Source organism: Capricornis sumatraensis, chromosome 13 (genome assembly GCF_032405125.1).
Source record: "Capricornis sumatraensis isolate serow.1 chromosome 13, serow.2, whole genome shotgun sequence".
Classification (NCBI taxonomy): Eukaryota; Metazoa; Chordata; class Mammalia; order Artiodactyla; family Bovidae; genus Capricornis; species Capricornis sumatraensis.
The window spans coordinates 78,625,515-78,645,491 of NC_091081.1; the positions used below are offsets into that span (position 1 = coordinate 78,625,515).

At 46.0% G+C, this 19,977-nt stretch overlaps 1 protein-coding gene across 1 annotated transcript in view; it reads left to right on the plus strand.

Moving 5' to 3' along the window:
- Window positions 1-19,266, plus strand: part of SCAF8 (SR-related CTD associated factor 8) — a 151,612-nt gene extending 132,346 nt beyond the window's left edge. Inside the window, exon 22 of the mRNA XM_068985394.1 lies at window positions 18,836-19,266. The gene's annotated coding sequence lies outside the window, so the exon portion shown is untranslated. The remainder of the gene's footprint in view (window positions 1-18,835) is intronic.
- Window positions 19,267-19,977: the final 711 nt, after the last annotated feature.

Consider the following 19,977-nt stretch of genomic DNA (forward strand, 5'->3'; position numbering starts at 1 on the left):
GAGCAGGGTCCCCCTGGGGGTAGGAACCCAGGGCAGGTGATGTGGGTGGAGCCGGGAGAGTATCCGGGGAGGACTGCCGCTGGAAGGCGGTCCCCCTCACAGGAAAGGCGGGAACCGTGGGGTGAGAACCGACCGGAAGTGGATACAGGTGTCCATCAGGAGGTCATTGGGAGCCCGCGGGACAGTAAGCCTTGAGGGCAGGGCTGGAAGAGTCACGGGAACACAGACTATGGATGGGTTCAGCGTCAGCCAAGAGACAGTGTCGGCTTTCTGTTCTAGCGGGAAGGAGCCATTCCGCGAAAGGTTGGTGGTGAACTGAGAATTGTCATTACTCCGCCTTCTTGTCAAGTGATAGTACTTTTTAGCCGTATGCCTCTAGTTTCGGGAAAGGAGTTAGTGTATAATTCTAATTAGTAGTTTCCTGCCGGGCAGAGGTGGGAAGGTGGTCCGGTAACGGGGATAGAGGGGAAAGAGCATCGGAAGGTCAGGGTTTGAATCCTGGCTCTGACAACCTGCCTTACGCTGGATCCACACCCGAGACTGTTCTCCTCCATGGGGCTGCCTTCACACCTGCCTTGGAAAAGCATGAGGCTCACAGGAGGCCTTGTGCTGGAGACCGCCGGCCTCCGCTCTGCTGGTGTTCCATCAGTGATGTCGCCTGTGATGAGACCATCATCACCCAGGTTCTTCCATGTGGCCAGCATGTCAGCATTAACCCTGTGCTTTGTCTGATTGGTGTCACAAGGACAGAGCAAGTGTCTGTGGCCGTAGAGCTTAGGGAGGCTTCCATCATGGCCACCTGAAGCAGGCAGAGAGCATCCTCAGTGTTAAGGACTTCGTCCGACACCATTCACTCAGCACATAGACACTGAGTAGCCACCTCACACTGCAGCGTTTCAGCAGACACGTGTGCTCCTGTAATGGTAAAAAGGCACATCCAAACTTGGAGTTCAGAAACAGTGAAGGAGACCTCACATCTGTTCTGTGCTGCTGTGGGTGGTGTTAGCAACTTCACCTGCAGCAAAACTGACCAAAATGGTTAACGGTTTTTAGCTGCCTGTGTATATCTGGGCTCCTACAGTACCAGTGTCACGCTGAGAGCTGCAGGCATGTGACTGTCCCGAAGACCACCTGGCCAGTGACCTACCAAATCTGCCCTCCCCACCTCTCCCTGAAGCCACCGTGCTGTCCACGGTGGCCTGGATCAGCATGTAAGAGATACTGTTCACTTCCTGCTTTTTCTTTCCAAGAGGCTAATAACACACGCCGTGCTTCCCATTTCCTCTGTCTTTCACTGCTTGTACTTGTGCTAATTGTAGTCGTAGGCTCTTGTGTATACACACATGCTCTTTATCTTCCTCTCTGTGTTCTCTTTCCCATCCAAGGAAAGCAAAGAACATCCTGCTCAGACTTCTAGGCATTCCCCCAAATAATTATTGAGACCTCATGCATGGCAATATACTGGCTTTAAAGTTGATACGAGGTTGAGTAAGACCTTAGTCCCATATCCGCAAAATGGATAGCCCCATAGAGCTGATGATTTCTAACCCAAAAGCTCTAGGGCAAGGTAGAAAGCCAGTGCCAGAGTGTGAGACTTTTTTCCATCATATTTTCAGTTTTCAAATGAGAAAACAAAATGGCATTAGTATAAACTTTCAGATGTTCTATGTTATTGTAGGAAAAGGAAAAGTTGTTAACTATAAAGAATGAGTACATGTTAGTCATCAGTTTGGCTTTAGGCTTTGTTTACTTATTTATTCGCCCAACAGATAACTGGGCGGCCAGGCCCTGTCGTCCTTTTAGAAGCTCTGAGTGTAGTAGTGACAGGAGGCAGGAAAGGACAGAAACCAAATATGTACCCTGTGTGTCTCATGCGACTTCACGGGATCCAGGTCTGATGGCTAAGAGGGGTTTATCTGAAAGGGGTTGTAAGGACCATTCACCTCAGGAGTTTTGACGAGGGTAGGGGCTGCGATTTTACAGACAGATGGGTGGCTGGGGACAAGGAAGCCAGCCTCTGAAAACCATGTGAGCCTCTTTAGGCGGGTGAATGTTTGTAAAGTCCGATTCCAAGTTTGCCACGGGCAGAACACAAGGGAAATTGCGTAATTCTGGAAAAGGGAATGATGTAAATATAATGTGATGTGGTTTTAAGTGTTTTTATGACTTTATCCAATAGGTTAGGAAAGATTAAAGGCAGGTTACCTATTATAGAGTCTCAGTTAAGCTTTTTTAGAAATGCAGATGAAACGTTTTACAAGACATTCTGCTTATTAACCTTTTAGATATGAAAGATTTATAAAAGGCAAAAACTACAGTGATGCTTCGTATAACCAAATCCCAGAAAAATCTTGGCTCTGGTTCTAAAAATCTTGAAATAAAAATGTTTTCTGGAACATTAATTGGAAGACAGCTTGCTATCACCAAATTGTTAGTCTGCAGTAGAAACTCAAAACCGCGAACAGATGCCCCCCACAGATTTTTAAAATATGGAATTATTTCAGCCAGCTGCCAAACCATTGATCTATATAGCTTTCTTAAGCTATGAAATACGCGTCTAAATCTCCATAACTGTTCAACTGAGAAAAAGGCTTCCTCTTTATACTGTAAACATCTGATTCCCAAACGGCCTCGCCTTCACTAGAATTAAGCTGTTGAAATTAACTCAGAAGTTTATCTAAAAATAACTTAGATTAAATTCAAATTTTAAAAATTAGAACTTAGGTTCTAGTCCTTGACTCTGTCAGTAACTGTGTATGTCCCCTTGTATAGATTTCTCAGCACATCTACAAAATTTCCAGATTCCTCTAAGTCCTTGTTTCTGGTTTGTGTACTTGTGATCAGTATAATGTGCCTATAATCAATATATGTTGTGGACTGCTGCTGCTGCTAAGTCGCTTCAGTCATGTCCGACTCTGTGTGACCCCAGAGACGGCAGCCCACCAGGCTCCCCCGTCCCTGGGATTCTCCAGGCAAGAACACTGGCGTGGGTTGCCATGTCCTTCTCCAATGCATGAAAGTGAAAAGTGAAAGGGAAGTCGCTCACTTGTGTCCGACTCTTAGCGACTCCATGGACTGCAGCCTACCAGGCTCCTGTGTCCATGGGATTTTCCAGGCAAGAGTACTGGAGTGGGGTAACTCCCACGAATTTGCAATAGTTAGTTAATGAAGTTACTAGGGCGTGGGAGCTCAGGTCCACTCTCTACCCATCTGGGTTAGTCCTCCTTGCTCCCATGTAGACATTGGAAAGGGTGGGGGAAGTAAACAGAAGGCTTTTGCAAGTTAGACTCCACTTCTCGACACACTTGCCAGTGAGTTCAGAGTGGGAGCTCCAAGGAAGCCAGCAACAGAGCTTCACTGGACCAGGGGTGGTGGAGAGCGAAGCCCTGGCCTCTGCAGCAGGAGAATGTGGTTCAGGCTGAGATATGTGATCACCCTGGGCGGAGTTTTCCTGCCCCACACAAATCTCACCGCGTCTGAAGTTTTAAATTCAGTTCTGGTTTCCACGCATTGAGGGACACATTTTGAATGTGTCCCTTGCAGAATGACCCAGATTCGAGGGGCAGGGTTTATGTCAGATGAGAGTTAATGAGCTTGTCTTGGAGAACATTTCGTTGGTTGTATGGCCACTGGCTTATGCGAAGCACAGTTGGAGGGTTGACTACCCCTTGGCACAAACCTGGGCTTCCTGCCCTTGGAGATGTCCAAGAAGAAGCAGAAATGTCAGGAGATAGGCCCAGCCACTGGGGAGGCTGCTGGACACAGGCCACTTTCAGAGACTTTACACAATTTGGGGGTCCAAGTGGATGTCCGTCAGATGACATGTAAGACCCTCATAGGCTTGAGAGTCTGTGCTTCTGGTTCTTTCATACTTTGCTGTAGTTGTGGTCACCCATAGTTGTGTGTGCCCATTTTGAATTGTTGTTGTCAAACCTGTGCTGTTTGAGATTGTCTCCTCCTTGTTAGGAGTATGGCTCAAAGCTGAAAAGTCTGGGTTGTCTTGTATGAAAAGGACATCAGTTTCAACCTGGTGCATTTCACGAGACCCCTTGTTATCCTTCAGGGCGGTGGAGCTCGACTGAAGGTCAGAGGGAGGCGCAGTGACCCTGCAGGGCCTCATTATCTGTGCTTCTCAGCGCCAGAGAGCGGAGCAGTGCTTACAGCCTAAAGGGAGCTGCGGTTCTCCCTTGATTCTTAAGCAAGTTGTTAAGAAGAGATGTGTTCATATATTTTGAATTTTTTTTTAAATGATTTATTGTAAATGTAAAAGGAAGACCTTCCTTAGAACTTTGGGTGCAAGCCAGAAGCCCAGTGTCGTTAACTCTGATGGTCAGGTTCCTAGTTCTGGACTCTGCTATGTGTCCCTGTCCTTTTGAACAGGGGAGGGATTCCAAAGCCATGGGAGCCTCATCTCCAGCGTGTTCCCAGGTGGAGACAGCAACCCGCCAGTTGCTCCGATGTGGAGTGTTGGTCCCCTTAGCGACCTTCTTCCTGGTTACACATTCTTCCCCACCCAAAATGGACATGACCTTCAAAAATGAGGGAGTTGTTTTCCTGGTCACAGATGCATTTTTAAAATTTTTATTTTCAGTACATTAAATTTACTCATAAAAACATTCTAAAACTGTACAAGTTTTCCTTTTTAACAAAGTGTAATAAAACAAAAACCCAAAGTGTAAGAAGACGTAAACCAGCAGGGCGTAGAACTATCACCTTGCTAGTTTTACACACTGATAACAGATGTACTTTCTTAACGCAGTCTGTCATCAAGGTTAACTGTTGACTTCCCCCAAATACGCTGTAGATGCTCAGTTCAGTTCAGTTGCTCAGTCGTGTCCAACTCTTTGCGACTCCATGAATCGCAGCATGCCAGGCCTCCCTGTCCATCACCAACTCCCGGAGTTCCTTAAACAGGGGAGGCGCTGTCTCCATAACATGGGGTGCTGGGTTCAGATGCTGTAGGTTTGCCCCAAAGGCTCTTGCTTTTCTGCACCAAGTGGCTGCAGAGTGCTTTGCTCTGGGAATGTCAGGTGATCACGTCTCTGTCTTCCTCCCCTGCTGCTGCCACACACCCTCTCTCTCACTTTTCCACACTCCACATCCTCTCTAAAACACACATTCCTCTCTGTCCTGATTTCGAGATGGCCAGAGGAGCATCCTGTATGAAACAATGCCCATCCCTAGGCCCCGCGACGCCTTTTCTTCTTAGCCCGTTTGCTTTAACAGCACGCATCTGTTCACTTGTCCCTTCAGTTCTTCTTGGGGACTTCCCTGGTGGTCCAGTGGCTAAAACTCCCTGCTCCCAGTGCAGGGGGCCTAGGTCCGATCCCTGGTCCGGTAACTGGATCCTACACGCTGCAACTAAAGATCCAGAGTGCAGCAGATAAGGTCTGGTGCAGCCAAATAAATATAAGTGTTTCTTTTTTTTTTTTTTTAATCTCTGGATATGCAGGCTCCCTGAAGAGAGAGACTGTGCTTTATTCACCGCCTCATCTCCAGTTCCTAGAGCATCCAAGGCACGTGGGACGCTCACAGTAATTCTCTGAGGGAGACAAAGGAGAGAACTTTTAAGGGGATTATTCTCACCATCCTGACAGACATGCAGCGATAGGGAGCCCACCTTGCTGTGGGCCTGAAACAACCTGTTATGTCAGCTCAGCGTCTCTGAGGTCCCCACCCTCACTTCACTCCCTGGTAGGATGCTAGATAAGACACAGGATGCCCAGTGAAACTGAATTTGGGGGACACATGAGATTTTAGTATAAATACATCCTGTGAAATATTGCGGATGTACGTATACTGAACACTACTTCTTGTGTATTTTCATTTGCTCCATTTAACAACCCTACCCCCTCATTCCCTGATATGTATTGATTTGCCGTAAGTCAGGCTGTTTCCGTATTCTTTACAGTTTTCCTAAAAGGAATCGTCTCTAGTGTCAGCTTGCCCCTGGTGATGGAGCACCGATGATGGAGCCGTGATTCGTTCAGAACCCTTCTTTGACTGAAATATGCATGAAGAGTGATACTCATGTATGCAACCCACTCCCACCAACTTCTCCTCTCTGCCCCCCACTCTAAAAATCTTATTGAATATAAATGATAAGGACTGTTAGTAGGCATAACTTTGAGTCCTTTCTGATTTATTGTTTAAAACAAGTAACTTGCAGATTTGGACTTAATTATTGTAACTCCAGCTAAGAAATGACGTAGATACCTCTCTTAGTTGACTACAGATTTACTGTGAGGTTAAGGATGAGTGGGCTAGAATTTCATGTTAAAAAAGAAGATTGAGGAGTTTATTTTCTTTGAAAGGAAAAAAAAAATCTTGGACTCAAAGAGGACCTTTCTGAAGAGTGAGAGATGCCTCAGTAAAAGCCCATCTAAGTGCTAGGATGGATGTCCTTGATACTGAGTCGACAGCTTCCTTTTTACATGTAACAAGACAAAATAGGACTCCGTCAAACCCCACTGGCAGGGCCATTGAAGTAGCTGAATGAAAAGCTTTTTGAAAACACAGAGGGCCACATAAATGAGAAACAATAATATCTTTTCTCAGTTTATAGTTTCCACCAAATGTTCACTTGTTACTTAGCTGTAAAAATTGCCTGAGTAATTTAAGAAACAGCAGAGATTTATCAGCGGCCCGAGGCACAGTTGAAATAAACCAAAAACAAAGAATATGCCTTAGTGCCCATTGGGATAGTTTTTAAATGTAATTTAAAGTAGTTTTTCAGAATGTAATCGAGTATTGATGTGAATTTTAAAAAAAATAAGAAAAACCTCTAATATACTACCACAAACTAGCAAAATGTCGCTCAGCTTCATTTCTTCTTCTAAAGAAATAAGTGGACAGACATATTTATTTGGGTCCTTTAAGTATCTATCATTAGCACTGTTTTTGTAATTCATTTATCTTTGGCTGTGCTGGGTCTCCATTGCTACATGGGGCTTTCTCTAGTTGCAGCAAGCAGGGGTTACTCTTTGTTGTGGTGACTTCTGTTGTTGCAGAGCACAGACTAGGGCTCACCGGCTTCAGTAGTTGCGGTGCATGGGCTCGGTTGCTCCGAGGCATGTGGGGTCTTCCCAGATGCGGAATCAAACCCGTGTCTCCTGCCCTGGCAAGCGGATTCTTCACCACTGAGCCACCAGGGAAGCCCCTATCGTTAGCAATGTTGAGATCCCTGAAGCGTGGTTACTTTGAGTATAAGGCAAATGAAATTGGCGTTGTGAACGCCCATTGTGTTACCTGGGACGTCCTGGTTTTACGTCCTTGTCCCGTGTCGTGACCCTGTTCTGATGTGTTAGTGTAAGTCTAGCTACTTAGAGTGACATCCTGTTAAGCATCCTCGGAGACGTTCCGAGGAGTGAATTACAGAAATTAAAAAAAAAAAAAAATCGAAATTTGTCCTAGTTCCAGAAAGAAGGAAAGCCAGTAATTTTGACAAAATTTTTGGCAAGCAAATCTTCTCCAGATGATTGGCTTACATGTGCTTCACTGGCATCACAAACTCAACCGTGGGTCATCAGTGCAGAGAAAGGCTTTATCAGGCTGGGATCATCTGACAGCCCGGCAGAAGTTCCTGGCACTTGACCTGTACTTAAAGCATTAGCTACCACACAGTCCCTTGTTGGGTTGAAATGCAGTTCTCTATGGAGGAAACATCCCAGGGAAGAGACTGGACTCATTAAGGGTGGGCTCCACCTCACCGTAGCAACACGAGCTGAGGAGCTGATGGTCTCTAGGAGCTGACGGTCTCTAGGAGCTGATCGTTAGATCCATGGCAGCTGCTGGAGGTCAAGAGAAGGACCACAGTCCAGCCCCCACCTCACACCTGACATATGCCTGCGTGCTCAGCGTATCTGACTTTTGCGACCCCATGGACTGTAGCCCTTGAGGCTCCTCTGTCCGTGGGATCTCCCAGGCAAAGCGGGTTGCCCTTTCCTTCTCCAGGGGATCCTCCCAACCTAGGGATCGAACCTGTGTCTCTTGTGTCTCCTGCGTTGGCAGGTGGGTTCTTTACCACCGAGCCACCTGGGAAGCCTGGGCCCTGGGCGCAGGTGACACAGACCCGCATTTCCTCGCCTCCTCACTGCCATGGGAAGGGTTTCCAAACCCAGCTTGGCTCCCTTGCCAGGGTTTACGAAGGCTTGCCAAGTTCAAGCAGTCATTGAAGGAAAAGAATAACTAATTCGGGCAAGGTTGTTCCAAAGAGGCAGGAATATTTTCTCAGAAATTGCCAGAGAGGATGCAGGTGTTTAGATGTGTGTGTTTTGTGGCAAGTCGTTTGAAAATAAATAGTAATTTCTTTTGAAGATGTAACGAGACAACTGAATTGCAATCTCATGAAATTGGCCGTCTCAAAATGGACATCATTTTCTTGTTGTGTAATACTTTCTTATAAATAGTCGGTAGTCAGGACTCTGCTCAGATTGTCCTGGGACCTGTTAGAGTTTGGTTTTTAGTTCTTCTGTCTCCCAGCCGAGCCACTTAGGCGAAGAACACTGAGCCCTATCCTAACTTTCAATCAGGTGTACTCTGCTTTGTATCCATCATTGTCAACAGGGCTGGCTAAGGGCCGTTGTTCCTCGGAGGCCACAAGGGTTCATTTACTTTCATAGTTCCTTTACCCATTGTATACAAATGATAAATGTGCCTACAACTTGGAAGTTTTCAGTGACTGCTTTCTCAGTTTATGTGTGATTGGGGGAAAGGAGGGTGATGCTTAAAGAGAAAGAGGTGATTTAGGATCAGCTTGTGTGAACCCTGATATTTGTATTATGACTAACACTGGATGGAAGAGGTTATTTCATCTTGAATTATTATTTGTAGTGCAGATCAAGCTTTCCTTCAACACCCATTATAATTGCAGGAAGGGATCCGTTCCCAGGGCAACATTTCAGTTTCCCAAAATGTGATGCTTGATGTTGACAAGAATCTGGCTCTTCAAAGATCTTAAGAAATCTCGAAGGGCTTTAGACATCAATCAGGAAGATGGCCCCTGAGTTGATAGGAAGTGGGGTTCACTGTAGGGAGTTTCTTTCCAGGGAGTTCTCATGTGGATCCAGAAGAGGTGGTATCTGGAGCACCCCTCATTTAGCTTGACTCATTGGTAGTGCTTAAAATCATTTCAGCACAAGGCTTTCCACACAAAAGCTGTATACGTTAGGTCTGTGTCTTTGCAGACTCTGTCCATGGGGCAGAGGTCTGCAGGGTCCCCCTCGGGGATGGGGAAAACCTGAGTTCTCTTCAGTTTTCTACTGGTACTGGTTCCCAATAGTCTATCTCACTCGACGGACTCTCATGGAGATGAGTTACAGGCTAACTCCGGGATTCCTTGGCTCTAACGTGTCTGGTTTTGGCTGTTCCAGGCCGACTTATAGCCTGTTATAATCTGTTGTTTTGCTAAGACACAGGTGTGAGCAGCCTTGACCGCAAGGCAGGTGGGTGGCCATGTGCCTCAGGTGGTGAGTAGGCTCTGGGGACTGCAGTCACTGTTTCCCCGTTCAGCGTTTATCTACTTGTCACTATATACCTGCCTTAGGGGTAAATTATATACGATCATGAGACTTGTAATTTGGGGGCTTTGCCGAAATGGGCCATCACCAATGTCTGAGGTCTTCTGTGAAAAGGCCCAGGACTCTGGACAACTGGATGGAGTGTAGGTGCCATGGGTCCCATATTGTGAGACGTGTCCTGAGAGTGTCCATGTCACACCCCCTGATGAGCACACGAGGGGTCTCTGGTGGGGTACACGTCAGCTCTCAAGCACTGCAGGTCAAGGGATGTCCTTATCCCAGATCCTGGACTCCTGAGTATGATTATGGAAAGCCATGCAGCTTTCAAAAACAATCACCTCCCTTCTCGTGTGCTTTCAGATCTGCCCAGGCCAACACAAATGCTCCTGAGACCATGCTGTGTTTGTAGACAAAGAATGTCTATTAGTGGCTCATTATCTTGGGTCATGTTTGAAAATCTCTGTGAGCTTGTTAAAATAAGACACTGTGCCTTCCTGGAAACTGCTATTCTGTTACAAACAAACCAAAAAAACCAACATGCAGTTCAAGTGTCGTGTCTCTCCCTAGCCTCAGAATCATGACTTGAGACACTGAGGGGACCCCAGGCCCAGGTTGGTGTGGATTGGGTGTGGACTAGCTGGTGGGGGTCTCAGTGGGTCCTCTCTGCTCTGGGGGTTGAAGTGTAATGTGACCCGCTTGGTTGCCTTTCCTGCCTCCTCTGTGGCTGTGGAGCCCCACTTCCTGTCTTAATCATTTTAAGAGCTCGTGAGAGAGATTGAAATGAAAACAGACGGATGTAACTGAGATAAACTATCAAAATAGGCATGAAGGCAGTTTCTAGTTGTTGTTTAGTTGCTAAGTTGTGTCCGACTCTTTGTGACCCCAAGGACTGTAGCCCACCAAGCACCTCTGTCCATGGGATTCTCCAGGCAAGAATACTGGAGTGGGTAGCTATTTCCTTCTCCAGGAGGATTTCCCAACCCAGGGATCAAACCCGTATCTCCTGCATTGGCAGGTGAATTCTTCACTGCTGAGCCATTAGGGAAGCCCCAGTTTCTAGTTAAGTGCGTGCATGCTAAGTCGCTTCAGTCATGTCTGACTCATTGCGACCCTGTGGACTGCAGCCCACCAGGTTCTTCCGTCCATGGGATTCTCCAGGCAAGAATACTGGAGTGGGTTGCCATGCCCTCCTGCAGGCGGGTTTCTAGTTATGCCCCTCCAAATGCACATGAGGAGTAAAAGTCTTTTCCTCTTTCTTTAATTTTATTTCACTTTTCCTGGTGATGCTTTGAAACAGCCAATTCCTGATTTTAAATGTTGATTCTGGGTAAGGAGATAAAGCATATAGAAAGTGAAGTGAAGTCACTCAGTCATGTCTGACTCTGTCCAACCCCATGGACTGTAGCCTACCAGGCTCCTCCGTCTGTGGGATTTTCCAGGCAAGAGTGCTGGAGTGGGTAGCCATTGCCTTCTCCAGATAAAGCATATGCATGCATGCAAAGTAAAGACCTCAAGGAGGGCAGCTGAGCCCACTCAGAGGGTCAGCCTGTGTAGGAGGCCAGGTGGGGTCCCGGGCGTGCTTTTTTCAGCTGCCTCTCCCCTTCAGCCTTGGGGCTGGGAGTTGGGTGTTCCTGTCCTGAGAATCTCCATGGCCACCTTTCCTGGGTTTGTATGTTCTGGCATCCAAGGAAAGTGAGGGGCTCATCATGTCGTTGACTAAGTCACGTCAATTCGCTTCCACTAATCCAGTTTGCAAATTAAAACAAAGAAGAAAAGCATCTGCTCAACTGGGTGGCCATCTAGTCTGTCCAATTGTCAGACAGCTGAGGGCACCAGATTGAATTTACCTCAAGCAAACTGGATATGTGAAACTTGAAAATTTCTAAAATGGATGATTGTTCACTTTTCAAAAGTTCCTTTGCCCTATAAAAGATGAACAGGAGGATTTCTTTGAACAGCAGCTTCTTCCAGTACTCTAAAAATAAGATGTAATTAAGGTCCCATCTTTCTGGAGCATACGTTATACATAAAGCTGGCATATTGGTAAAAAAATGTTGAAAGTCTTTTAAAATTAACTTTTTCAATTAGTAAAATTTTTTATCTGATGGGTTCAATTTTACTAGTAGATACATACATGTCAATAGTTTTTGCTCTGGACTGGGGGAAGGGAAGAATACATCCTACTAGTTTGACGATGAAAAAGTTAACAATGAGGGCGGTTGCATCATGTGACCTGCTGCTCATTAATCTCACAGTATCTCTTCTTGGGGGAAAAAATGTCAAAACCTTTTAACCTTTAAGCCAGCAGGAGCGACGTGTTGAGCAAGCTGTTGTGTAAAATTCATAAGCATTTATCGTCAGCCCCCAGCCTACGGGCTTCCAAGCAGTTGAGCTGATTCCACTGGCAACGGAATGAATGTCATAGGACGGTTTTATATAAGTTGTCTAGAATAATTAAAGGTTTAGCTGGTAGACATTATGCTTCCAGGATGACTGTGTGGACTTCTTTCCCTTATGTTCATGCAGCCCTTCATTCAGTGTTGAACGTCCATTGAGAAGCCCCGAGCCGAGGAGTCGAGATTTAACAGCAGCAAAGAAAGGCCTTGGCCCTGCTCACCCGGAGCCCACACACCCTGCAGTGCACGAGTACCTTTGATGGCCCTCTCTTTTCCTCTTTCTCCTTCCTCTGCTTGTTGTCTCTCCTACCCGCTGTCCCAAAGCTCAGGGGGTCAAAGCACAGACTTGTCACATGTGAGTTGTTAACAGAATTTGTTTTTCTTTTTCTTGTAGCTCAGCAAGGGCATCAGCTTTGACTTGAAATGTATAGAAGTCTTGATTCCTTGTTGCTTTTAATTAATTTTTACTGGAGTATAGTAGCTTTACAGTGTTGTATTCGTTTCTGCCAGACAGCTAAGTGAAGTAGTATACGTGCCGATTCCTTGTTGGCTTGTGGTGATTCTCTGGGTAGGAGTGGCCCACGGAGAGAGAAAGGTGTGGTGGGGAGAACATTGGGAGGTGGAGGAAAAAGGAGGCTAATTAACAGTTTGGCTGATGGGAGCAGGTGGAGAAGGGAAAGGTCCTGACTTTGTCATGGCCAGAGTAGCACGGAGCATGTGCAGAACCACTGCTGCCTCCACGAGCAAGGCGAAAGGGAGCAGGCCTCTTTCATTCACTTTTTCATTCAATCACAGAGGTGCTCATAGTGCAGACAAGGAGGGAGAAGACGATGATTAGACCAAGGCTCTGCCAGGGTTGTGGACCTGAGGGCCTCGGCCGATGGAGAACCTTCCAGGGAGGCAGCCGTCAGGTAGAGTGTTTGCGATGGCTGCCTAAGCACCGTCAGGTGGAGAAGAGTGAAGACATGCCACACAGAGGGGATGGCAGACGGCAGCCTGGTTCCCAGTGCCTGAGCGTCGGCGAACATCTCTGCTCTCTACTTGTGTCCCCGCGGTTCCCTGAGAACGTGGCTGGCAGAAGGGAGACTGCCTGCCCTTCCTGCCTCCTCTGCGATGGACACTTCCAATGCAGTCCCACATGCCGTCCCCATGGTTAGCCTGGCTGGTGGGCAGGAATCTCCATTTTACAGTTGAAACTCTCAGTAGCTAAGGAACTTGCCCAAGGATCGCATATTCAGTGGAGAGCAGCTTCAGAGCTTCCAGGCCAAGTGTCAGGTTCCAAAGGGCACACTTTAAACCAGAATTCTGAGCCGCCTTGCCATAAATGAGCTCCCTGGAGGGTTCTGCCAGACCCTGGGCCCGGGGACCCCCCCAGCTCCCAGGAAGTTGGATTTCAGCACTGTTTACAACAGCTCAGTCCATCTGTGATGGTGCAGAAGTCTCTGTTATATTTGGATCATTCAAAAGTCTGTGTTATATTTGAGTCATCCATGCCAAGTGGCCCAGTTTTTCAGGATTTAGAATCTGAGAGACTTGATTTAAATGAATGACAGACATTGTGGGTACACAGGGTATGGAAGGACAGGAAATCTGAGCATTGTCTGGATTCCCAGCCTTTGTGTGCCCGTGGGCCAGTGTGAAACCCCTGCACTTCAGATTTCTAATGTTCAAGAATTTTGTGCCCTGCCTTTCCCGGGGTCTGTTTTAGCGCTAATATGATATATATGATCCTTCTTTCCATCACATTGGCATTAAGAAGCTTCTTTGGGGAATCCAAAAAATTTGTATGCATGGAACATGTGTGGGCATGACACATGAAGCAAAACGTGACCTCAGTTTAAGAGAGGAGCCCTGCATATCCCCCGTCGTAGGAATGAACTTCTCTAATCAGAAGTCGTTTTATTTATCTTTTATTTTAATTATTCTTATGCTTGGTTCTTGGGAAGCCCTGACTTCATACTGTTCTAACCGAGTAGAACGTGTGCAGCTCCACACATTTTTAGTAGGTTTTTAACTACAGAACAATAAAACATTTAGCAAATTATGTTAGAACATGTCTGCACACACTGCTCCTTTTAGATCTGTGCCAGCCATCCTGCTCCCATATGGGCTGACCAAGTGCATCAGCTGGACGAGGCAGATGGGGGCCTGGCATCCCTGAATAACTCTGGCACCTTCCCTTCGGCGTGGCAGGGCCGGCTGGCTGAGGCCTGGATCTGAGAGTCTTTTCAAAGGGCCTGGTTTTCTTGGTATTGCCCCATTGCCTCCTTATTTAGCCCACTGGTGGTTAAGCCATGAGCATCAGTGCCAGGACAGCACTTCCTGGGTAGGTTTTCTGCCCCCTGGTTTCACAATCACGTGCCTCCTCCTCTTGGGGAGAACAGCAGACAGGACGGTGGATTCCAGTGCGCCAGCTTGGCTGATCACTGAGCTGCTCTGATGAGAGCTTTACTGGGGGAAGAAATGAAGGTCTCAGAGCCTCTGTTATAGATGCTGTTTCTCAACTGTAATTTATGGAGAAGTGACTTGTTGCTGTTAATAGGGCATTTGGAATCCTGTGTGCTAAGTCACTTCAGTCGTGTCCAACTCTTGTAATCCTATAGGCTGCAGCCCGCCAGGCTCCTCTGTCCATGAGATTCTCTAGGCAAGAACACTGGATTGGGTTGCCATTTCCTTCTCCAGGGGATCTTCCCAACCCGGGGATCCAACTGGCATCTCTTAAAGTCTCCTTCATTGGCAGGTGGGTTCTTCACCACTAGCAGCACAGATCACATTTACTTAAGGAGGAAAAAATGGGAAATAGAACAGAAGCCTCGACACTGAAGTTGACCTAATTCCTGTTTCTCTGTGCCGTTGGCCCACCTGTGGTCATTCCTGCTTGTCCTTCCCCCCTCGCCCCCCGCCGCCCCCGACCATCATTCTGCGGCCCTGCATTCATGGAAGCTTGGCCCCTAGTTCCAGAGCCGGGTTTCCATGAGTAAGAAAGGGCGTGGCTGCTTTGGGAGCCCTGGGCCTCCCTGCAGGGCTGGTCCCTTGGCAGCCTCATGACCCACGGGCCCTGGTACGGGGTGGCCATTCACTGTGTGGAGCTCAGGTATGTGGGGGATGCAGCCTGTATGAGGTATGAGTGGAAAGGCAGGTAATTGGGAGGGGAGTGGAAAGGCAGGTAATTGGGGGCAACGCCCACGTAACTTGAAAGTCAGTCTCGGCCACTATGTAGCTGTGTCGTCTTTGCGAGGTTATTTCACCTCCTTGAACCTCATTTGCTAGTATGCATCATGGCATTAATGAGTTTGCCAAGCTGTTTGCACAGATTGAGACCTGGACTTGAACTCACATATCCAAGACCTGGACTCACATAGGCAAGACCTCATTTGCCTATGTGAGTGACCTGGAACCCATGGACCCCCAGTGAGTTCCTGCTGGGTGAGGGTGGCCTCCCAGTCAGCTCACCTTCATTGTGCCCGGTTTATAAAAGACTGCATTTCAAAATTAAGGACAGTTGCAGCAAATACGTCATTTATGGCAGCTTGAGCTACAGAAGCTCAGATGGTAAAGAATCTGCCTGCAATGTAGGAGACCCTGGTTCGATCCCTGGGTTGGGAAGATACCCTGGAGGAGGAAATGGCAACCCACTCCAGTTCTCTTGCCTGGAGAATCCCATGGACAGAGGACCCTGGTGGGCTACAGTCCGTGGAGTCACAAAGAGTTGGACACGACTGAGTGGCTAACACTACTAGGACTTTTACAGGTATAACTTACACCTCCAGGCACTGCGGTCTCTCAGTTTACTAAAAAAATAAAAATAAAAAATCTTTGCACCATATTCTCATTGAAAACTACGGTGCTTAGCCTCCTACTCTATGAAATTATAGCCAAGAGTTAAGGGCGATCATGCAGCCCACTGATAACTGTAAAGAGTGATCCCCGAACGAGCAAGAATGCACTTCACAGAAACTCTCTATTTAAGGAGTTTGGAGTAAGCCCTCCTGCCCACAGTGTCTCTTGGTGGTTGATCTCTGGAGTGGCCGGTGTCTGTCGATGTGACTAGGTTTTAGATGCAGGAGCTCGTTTTGGATTCGACACGTAAAAATGGGGCTGTATCGCACACGTAGACACTTCTGCCCAGTGGTCCAGCGGGCACCGCAGCGGTGTGGCCGGGAAATGAGCGGGAACTGGGGAACACAGATGCCAAGGCTCTGAGTTCTGGCTCTGCTGTTTGCTGGCTGCTTTGTAAACGACACTGGGCAACGCACTTCTCCCAACCAGCTGCTTTGTGGAGGCGCTTAGATCTAGTTTGTAGGGTGTTGTTTATGAGACAGTCTATGAGCCGTAATTGTAGGAGCAGAAGAGATGAGTGATAGTAAGTAGTGCATCCATCGATATCAGCGTTACCAGCCAGAGGCGGCACGGGGAGGAGAAAGGGCTGGTCCTCCTTCTACCCAGTGACCTGGTGACTCACATACCCGTGTTAAGCCAAGCAGGTCCCTGGCCCTCAAACCGTAGCCACCTCTTGTGTCAGCAGGGCTCCCCACCCTGTGGAGCGGCTTTGAAAGCTACAGCGCTCTCCAGACGTGAGCTGCGTGGCCATCGTCTGGTCTCTGTAGTCTTCCTTGATGTTTCCCTTTTCATCTCCACCTTCATCAGCGGATGGATCGGGTTACAGGCTCCTGCAGTGATTCTATCAGACGCTTAGGATCTATGCTAACACATCCCAGAAATCCACGGTCGTGAAAATACTTGCCAGAACACTATAATAAATTTCACTCACTGTTTGTTTACTTCAAGTTCGTTTGTTAAGACAGGAATATTTATTTATCTTACTTGGCAACAAAGAAACCCAGAAATTTAGTCTGTGTAGATGTATGTGCGTGTGTTAGTAGGTCATTCTCATGGGTCCACGCTGGACGATGTGAGGAATTTTGTGTCTTTTTCCCTTTTGCTCCCCATTGTGGGCCTCTGTGCCTTTTATTCTCCAAATGCTGATTTGCTCCGGACGACAACCCTATGTGTTAATCTGGCAAATCTTACCCAGATTTAAGAACATGGCTCTGTCCCTTTAGAACTTGTAGCTTATTTTCATTGTCATTTTTCTTTCTTGAGTAGCTTTTAAGTCAGTGTTTGAAGGATAAACTCATTAGCAAAATACTTGGAATAATCCAATAGATGATATCTTGATGCCAGTTTTGTGTGAATCATTCGCACATTTCACAAAGTTGTATCTCCCCTTATGCCAAAGCCACAGTAGAAAGATGAAAAAAAAAATTATTGAGCTATTTTTTTGTCATGCATATAATGCCATGATACCTTAATATATTTATAGACATATATATGTATAATGTAATAATGACATACTATAATAGTATAAAATGATATAAACAGTTGTTTCAGCATCATCTAAGTTTTATCAGCCGCAGAGACACAAAGATCAAATCAAAATCGCTAAATACAGTTTTTCAATTACTGAAGCTTTTCATTTTGTTACTAATAGTCCTAAATTTCCAAATATTGAACCTAATTTCTGGTTGAACCTAGGACAGCTATGAAACTTTCCACACAGTAAACTTTCCAGCCCCAATTCACTATTGTTTTAACAAGGCGCGGTAAGGTGATTTGCATGGTGGTTAAAAGCATCAGTTTTAGGGTCAGACTTTCTGTGTCAGGGTCCCATGTCTGCTCACTAGTGTGGATATCTTTGCAAACTTATTTGACATATTTACTTAACTAGTCCAACTAGTTGGATTTTAGGTTAGATACTATGCTTCTGAGCTTCCCTGGTGGCTCAGTGGTAAAGAACCTGCCTGCCAATGTAGGAGACACAGGAGACAATCCCTGGGTTGGAAAGATCCCAGTCCAGTATTCTTGTATTCTTTTTTTTTCTTTTTAATATTTATTTATTTAGCTGCTTCAAGTCTTAGAGATGGCACTTAGGCCTAATTGCCCTGCAGCATGTGGAACCTTCCTAGGACAGGGATTGAAACTGCATTCCCCACATTGCAAGGATTCCCCACCACTGGGCCACCAGGGGAGTCCTTCTCCAGTATTCTTGCTGGGAAATCCCATGGACAGAGGAGCCTGGCAGGTTACAGTCCATGGGGCCATCGAGAGTCAGACAAGACTGAGCAACTGCAACAATAACAACTGTGCTCTTACAGAATGCACCCATGTTGTTATATTTATTAATGTATTTTTCAGCTTTTACATAGCTGTTTCTTAATTTAAGAAAACCAATAGGTATACACACACACACAAAAAAAGATACTTCTTAGATTTTAAGACAGTAAAAGATGTGGAAATGTGTATTTCCAGAATTTTACACCCCTCACATCACCATTTAGGAAGATTTTAATTGACTGCAGATGTTAACATATATGTTGAAAAATTCCCTGGTAGTTCATTGGGTTCTCATCAGCAATCTAAACCAAGATGGTAGGTACCCCAGGCATAGATATTTTGAAGCCTACCCATTTCCCACAGACTGAAATGGTTCTACCTGGTTCTGCTGTTTAAGGACCTGTGAGGGCAAGACTACATGGACCCACTAAAAGTTAGGTGGTGGCTTTCTTCTTAGACTTCATCCACTGAAGTCCTCTTAGTCTACGTGTGATGAAACTAAGGCCCGGCAAGTTCAGGTGACATTGTTAGTTACTGGCAGAATCGCGTCTGGCGCTTGGGCATACTGACCTCCGAGACAGGGGTCTCTCCTAAACCATTCCCCCACACGGAGAGAGCTAAACACCCTGGTTCTTCCTGCTCCACTGGAGAAAGACATGGCATTTTAGAGCACAGAAATTCATCAAACATTGAAACATTTGCTGTTTTATTCACTCCATCTCTTCTTTAGGAATTATCTTGGAAAAAAAATAGAAAAAGTTATTCCATTGACCAGTGATGACCAGTTATTGTTCCTTTTGTCAACAGGCAAGATGATGAATGAAGTCCTGGCAGCTTCCAGTGTCCCAGGCCTTGTAGACATAAATGAGACGTGCTTCAAAGTTCCAATGTGCACCACATCGGATCTTGTTTAAGGAAGCGTTAAAAGGAACCCACCGTTACCTATTGAAGGCTCTGTGCTCTCAGACATTGTTTCTGATTGAATCCAGAGGTTACAAGCATGCCTCCCTGTATTACCTGTTGGAGCAGGTTTAATTTTATAAATTTTAAACACAAACTCTATGAGTTTCTAGTCCATAATTGTTCTTTTTGAGGATCCACTCAGATGAACAGTATTGCATCTGTAAGAAATACGCAATTCCACAGGACCAGAATTTTTTTTGTTTTTTGGAATATAAATGGCAACAAACTCCAGCTGTAGCATCATCCTGTACCAGTGATGAGAAGGACAGATTGCAAGGAAGCTGTTCAGGGAGAAAATGTCATGTTGTGTTGGAACTACAGATTACTGGAACCATAGCTGTAGTAAACTAAGGCTTTTTTGCTTAAACACAACGTGCAAAAACTGTGGTTCTTGACTGGTGGCTTTCATCCATCGTTATTAGTCATCTCCTTGGACACGCAAACGTTGAACGTCTTCAATTTCTATTAAAAAGGAAAAGAGATGCAGCTTTGAGAAAATCCAGGTTCAATGTAGTCTTCCGGGTATCTCAGCCCAGCTTTCGTGTCCTGATCTTATGAACAGCAGGTACCTGGTGGTAGGGGAGAAGCCTAGGGAGAGAGGAAGGAAGGGCGTCATCCCATTGCATTGTAAACATACTTTATAAGTACGTTTTTTAATCACTTCTTATTCAGGCAGAGATTATAAAAGTTTGTTGCAAATATTCAGACCAGGTTCTGGGTTTTGGAAATTATCAGAGTTCACAATACCTGCAAGGGGTGGGGGGTTGGAAAAAACCCACAAACTTGAAATATGAACACTCTTTACACTTAAAAGAATATTTTTATCATTCTTTTATTTGTTTTGGCTCTGTCACAAATTAAAGTGCTTGGAATGCTGTATCTGTGGTCTCTTGACATTTAATCAATGAGAACCTAACACTTTCACAGTATGCTGTCACTTTGGACATTCATAATAAAAATTGAAACGGATTTTGGTTGGTAGTCCT